Source organism: Chelonia mydas, chromosome 24, assembly GCF_015237465.2.
Source record: "Chelonia mydas isolate rCheMyd1 chromosome 24, rCheMyd1.pri.v2, whole genome shotgun sequence".
NCBI classification, from domain to species: domain Eukaryota; kingdom Metazoa; phylum Chordata; order Testudines; family Cheloniidae; genus Chelonia; species Chelonia mydas.
The window spans coordinates 16,598,555-16,604,156 of NC_051264.2; the positions used below are offsets into that span (position 1 = coordinate 16,598,555).

Genomic DNA, 5,602 nt, shown 5'->3' on the forward strand with positions numbered 1-5,602 from the left:
TCGGACCATTAAAGCGGCACATGCCCTCCCACCACCCCCGGCCGGGTGGGAACACATCCCTGTGTGGGCGAAGGATAACCTGGATTGTGGGAGGGGCCGCTTGGGGGTACTGCTGGAGGGAGGGGACCCTCCCCCACAGAAACAGTATCCTATTCCTCGGGAGGCGTTGGCAGAGGTGGGGACAATGATTGGGGAATCGGAACAGCGGGGACTGATTCGAGCGGTTGCATCCCCTTGCAATGCTGCTGTGCGGCCCGTGAGGAAGCCAAACGGTGCCTGGCGCCTCACTGTGGATTACGGGCACTAAACGCTCTGGCCAATTCGCCAGCCTCAGTGGTGAGAGCGTACCCTGAAATGCTCGCTCGTACTGGACCCCCGTTCCAAATTTTCACTGTTTTGGACGTAGCGAACGGGGTTTGGTCTCTGCCACTAGCTACCTCGTGTCAGCATTCACATGGGAGGGCAGACAATTCTGCTGGACAGTCCTACCCCAGGGATATCGGGACTCCCCTGCAATTTTTCACAGATACATGCTCTGGAGGGGGTGGATTCAGCAAGGTGCACACAACATGTAGAGGACCTGTTGCTAATGTCAGGGACAGAGGAGGAAGAGAGGGAACTAACCGAGCAGGTCCTGCAAGCTTTGACAAGAGCAGGGTTGACAGGCAATGGGAAAAAGGCTCAGAGGGGACAGACAAGAGTGACCTACTTAGGAGTGGAAGTGTCCCAGATGGGAAGAGAAATCGATAAGGGACGGGTGCCACTGATCCAGTCCCTGCCACTGCCTAGGGATGTTAAAAGCTTGCAAAGTTTTCTGGGTCTAACTGGATTTTGCAGGGATTTTGTAGCCAATTATGCAGAAATAGCCCGGCCTCTATTCGACCTAACCCGAGCCTCAACGTGGGAGTGGTCAGAAGAGTGTCCTGAGGCAGTGAGAGTGAAAGGAAAACCTGGCCAGTGCTCCAGGGCTGGCCTCCCCGGATGGGGAGAAACTCTTTTATCTGTGCCCTTTGGTATCGGACACTACCAGGTTGTGCGTTAACACAGGCGTATGGAGCAAAGGACCGACCTGTGGCCTTTGCCTCTCGACTTTTGAGTGCTGTGGAACTGAAGTCGGGATGGTGTGAAAAGGTCTTGTGCACCTACTGGGGGGCAGGGAAATTCAAACACCTCCCGGGAATGCAGAAAGTCATAGTCCGGTCTCATCCTGACCCCCTGCGGCTGTTACACGTGCTCACTGTCTTACAGGGACCAGTGAGTGGGCAGCGTGTTGCCCAATGGTTGCTGGCTCTACAGGCAGAAAACGTTACAGCAGAAGTGTGAACGGAACCCGCAGTCTGGGTAGCCGGATTACCTCTGGCCGGCACCCCCACCAATGTGAAGCCAGCCCAGGTAAAACCCAGCGTCAGGTGTTCCGGGCGGCTAACCCCAACCAGGTAAAGGAGGGGACACGGGTGTGGTTTTGGATGGAAGTTGCGGGTGTCAAGGGGGACGGAAACCTGCAGGCTTAGCTGTTGTGGGAATCCGAGGCAATGAGACAGCCAGCACCACTGGTTTCTCGCCGGAAGCGAGGTCAGCTCAGGAGGCAGAACTGGCAGCCTTGCTAACAGCTTTAAATGAAGTGGATCCCAAATTGGAGCCACAATGTTGGGTGGTGGTAGATTCAGATGATGTATTTTGTGGGGCCACATTGATGCTGAGATGGTGGGCGGATAATCAGTTCAGGGCAACAGACGGCTCCGCAACCAAGCGTGCTACCCGGTGGACGCGAGTGGAGGAGCTGAGTCGCTGTTTTACACGGATCAATGTGGCAAAGGTAAAGGCACCCAAGGAAACAGGACCCCTAAGCAAAGGGAATAACCTGGCCGACGCAGAGGCCAAGCGGGATGCAAGACAGCAGCACCCCCATGGCCCTGGGAGCCAGAAGAGAGTCTGCCTGTAGCCGCGCTAACAAGAAGCGGGGTGGATACAGATCGGGGAGGGCGAATTTGAGAGTTGCAAGAATCTGACCCAGGGCTGGAAGGCATCAGGAAACTTGGGGACAGGCATGTGCCAAGGGTGGAACTAATGGAAGGGATTTGGTGTCGTAACTGCTGAGGGACCAGTCATGCTGTGCCCCCAGGGAAGCCGGGCGGCTTTCTTAAGCTGGGTGCGTGGGAGCTTGGCAGGGGGACACCCGGGTTTGAGGAGGCACTGGGAACTTTTGAAAGGTTGTGCCGGGGGCCAGGAATGGCAGCTGAGTTAAAATCGCGTCTGGAACGTTGTTTGGACTGTGCCAGGCACAGCCCACCTCACCAGGTGCGAAGGGGAGAATTAATTTTCCCAAGGGGGCCGTGGGAAAGGATACAAATTGCCTACACAGGACCCCTACCACCAGATCACAGGGAAAACCGATGCATGGTGGTGGTAGTGGATGCTTTCAGCCGGTGGGTGGAAGCTTTCCCCACAAAGTATCAAACTGCCCGGGTAACTGCTGAAATGCTGGTAAATGAGGGATTCACTCGCTGGGGGCATCCCAAAGGTGACTGACTCAGACCAAGGAGCTGCTTTTCGGTCAGATCTGTTAGGGGAGCTCTCGGCCCTCCCTGGGATCACACAGTTGTTCCATATTGCTTATCACCCCCAGGCTGCGGGGCAGGTGGGACGCATGAACCGCACCATTAAAAGTGAGCTAAGCAAGGGAGTGGCAATGGGAGGAAAAAACTGGTCACAGTTACTGCCCTTTGTCTTAATGAGAATAAGGGCCCGAGAATCAAAGGGCACAGGATTTTCTCCATATGAGGCTCTCACGGGAAGGCCCACGGAACGGTGGGAAAATCTACTTACCCCAGTACCTGGGGAAGTCACTACACACGGCTTAACACAAGAATGGATTTTAACTCTAATCGACCATGTGAATCAGGTACAGCAGGCGGTGGCCTGGCGAGACGAGCCAGGAGCAGCAAGAGTCAAAGCACGGTGTGACCTGCCCGGGGAGCGTGATCTGCCCACGGTGGGAGATCTAGTGACGTACAAGGCTCCAGGTCAACACCATCCATTCCCAGCTCCTCAGTGGAAGGGCCCCTATCTTGTCCTTGACCAATTAGGGCCCAGTCTGCTATTACCGGGTACAGAGAATGGAGGACGGGAGTGGGTCCGCTGCAAATAAAAAGGTACAAACAGGGGGTTGGGAAAGGGGACGTGTAAATTTTGTTATGTGTGTATTACAGGTTAATTCAAAAAGGAGACAAGGATGAAAATTCCCTGGCCCTGGATGGAACAATTACTAGTGCTAGTCACAATTGTCACATTTACAAATTCTATTCAGCTCCCCCGATGTGAAGTGTCAAAAGGAGGAAACACATGGACGGCCACACATGCAACCTGTGGTAATAAAGCTAATGAAGACTATGAGAATCTCCCCATAGAAGGATGTACAACTAATACTCCAACAGGAATTTGGCAGTGTCGGTAGATGGTTTATGGATTCGATGGGGGAATCCCAACCTGGTGGAGAATATCAAATTTATCAGGAAATATCGCATGGTACTCCCTGGGTGCTGCCATGAGTAATGATCGTGGAAAACACAGTTACCCAGCTATGTGGTTTGTTACAGAGGGTCCAAAGAATATAACCCTCTGCTCTCCTGGAGCAAATGAACCCTCTTGGGAAAATAGGGCCCCACATTTAGGGTGTGATGTTACCGTATGCAACGCCAAGGGTACTTCCATGGAAGATAATCCCCGAGGGTGTGATTGTTATGTACATATTACATTGGGCGTAAAATCCCCTTTGGGAAGCTGGGTGTCTGATGAGTTAACCATTTTACAGACTGTAACCCTACAGGCGATATGGATGCCAAGCTGGAAGAATCCAAATTTCAAGTGGCCACAGCTTGGAGCCGAGAATAGTCCCCAGCGAGGAAATGTGCGGGAGCCTTTGTGGGAACGGGTGCAGCCAGCATTGTTTAACATGTCCTTTCACTCTATTCCAGGGGTGGGACGCCCCAAGGCGTGGTGAGTGGACCAAATTCATCGGAATTGTAGTATGTACATCAAAGGATTGAAACAACAATTCAAGGGGTGGGTGAGGGGACACACCTGGAATCGTCCTCGGAAAAGGGGATTGTGGGCAGCGGGGAACACTACGTTGGGTACATGGAATCTGGGGGACGAGTGGGTAACCAAACAATTAGTGAGCCACAATGTGAGATTTCAACAACAAATGAATGAATGGATGGCACAGCACAGGGTGGATGACAGCACGGCCGTAGAGGTGAACTTGCAGTTAACTCCTGGGGCAGCTGGTGTATTGTTAACGGTATTTGTGTTACATTGCATGTGGAAATGATCAAGGGGGGCACAACCCCCTAGAGAACAGGCACTAATTATAACCTATAAGTAATGTAGTAAGCCCTCCCACGCAGTTTACAAGACAACCCGGACCCAACCTTCTCGGGCCCACTACACTGGGAAGTCTGGAACACTAACTGGAATAGGTGTGCTATGCCCGTAGGAGAGAAGGTGCAGGGCACGGTACTACGCAAGGGACAGTGGGACAGATGGAGGATCGACACCTTCCACCTTGATGCCTGGCCCTATCAGGAAGTGTGTCGCTGTCACGGAGTCCCCAGGCAATGCTCTGGAACTGCTCCCCATGAAGGCAGTCAGGACTCTGGGGCAGTCGCCTTCCTGTGAGCAGCCTGTCTGCAGGACACACAGCTCACACGGCTTCCACCTTCCTGGGTCTGACCTCGGAGCATTCAGCCTCCTCTGCCCCTCCGGGCGCTTCCCACAGCGAGTCTGCTCAGGCGGGGTCCTGGGGAAGCCAGAGGGTCCTGCCCCCCAACTCCACAGTCAGACGTGACTCTCAGCCAGCCAGGAAAACAGAGGTTTATTAGACGACAGGAACATGGTCTAACACAGAGCTTGTAGGTGCAGAGAACAGGACTCCTCAGCTGGGTCCATTTTGGGGGGCAGTGAGCCAGACAACCACGTCTGCCCTTCACTCCATGTCCCCAGCCAGCCCCAAACTGAAACTCCCTCCAGCCCCTCCTCCTCTGGGCTTTGTTCCTTTCCCGGGCCAGGAGGTCACCGGATTCCTTTGTTCTCCAGCCCTTTAGCTCTCACCTCGCAGGGGGGAAGGGCCCAGGCCATCAGTTGCCAGGAAACAGGGTGTCGGCCATTCTCTGTGTCCAGACCCCTGCACACACCTGCCCTCTAGGGCTCTGCAACGATCATACACCCTTACCCCACCCCCTAGATACTTAAGAACTGAATAGGGGAAACTGAGGCACCCCCACAATATTCAGAGGAAACTTAAGAACAGTCCCACTTCGTCACAGTCGCCATATGTCCTATGCTGAAGAGTGAACCTTCCCGGGGGGCCGTCACGCCGAAAGAGAGTCACTCCCAGGGGCCGTACGGAGCCGAGCGAGAATGAGCCCTGGGAGTCCATGACAGCTGGGTGCTGTCCAGACCCAGCGAGAGATGGGCCCTGCCCCAGCTGAGATTGGGGCCTCGTTACGCCCGGCGCTGCCCAGAAACCAACTGCGATCGGGGCCTTCCCAGGGGAAAGGCCAAAGTGAAAACTGATTCTTCACTGCACACAAAAAAGTCATAG

General features: G+C 54.2%; 1 protein-coding gene across 1 annotated transcript in view; it reads right to left on the minus strand.

The window, feature by feature from the left end:
- LOC119564091 (sialic acid-binding Ig-like lectin 16) overlaps positions 1–5,602 on the minus strand; it is a 45,550-nt gene that overhangs the window by 16,271 nt on the left and 23,677 nt on the right. The gene's annotated exons all lie outside the window — the stretch shown is intronic.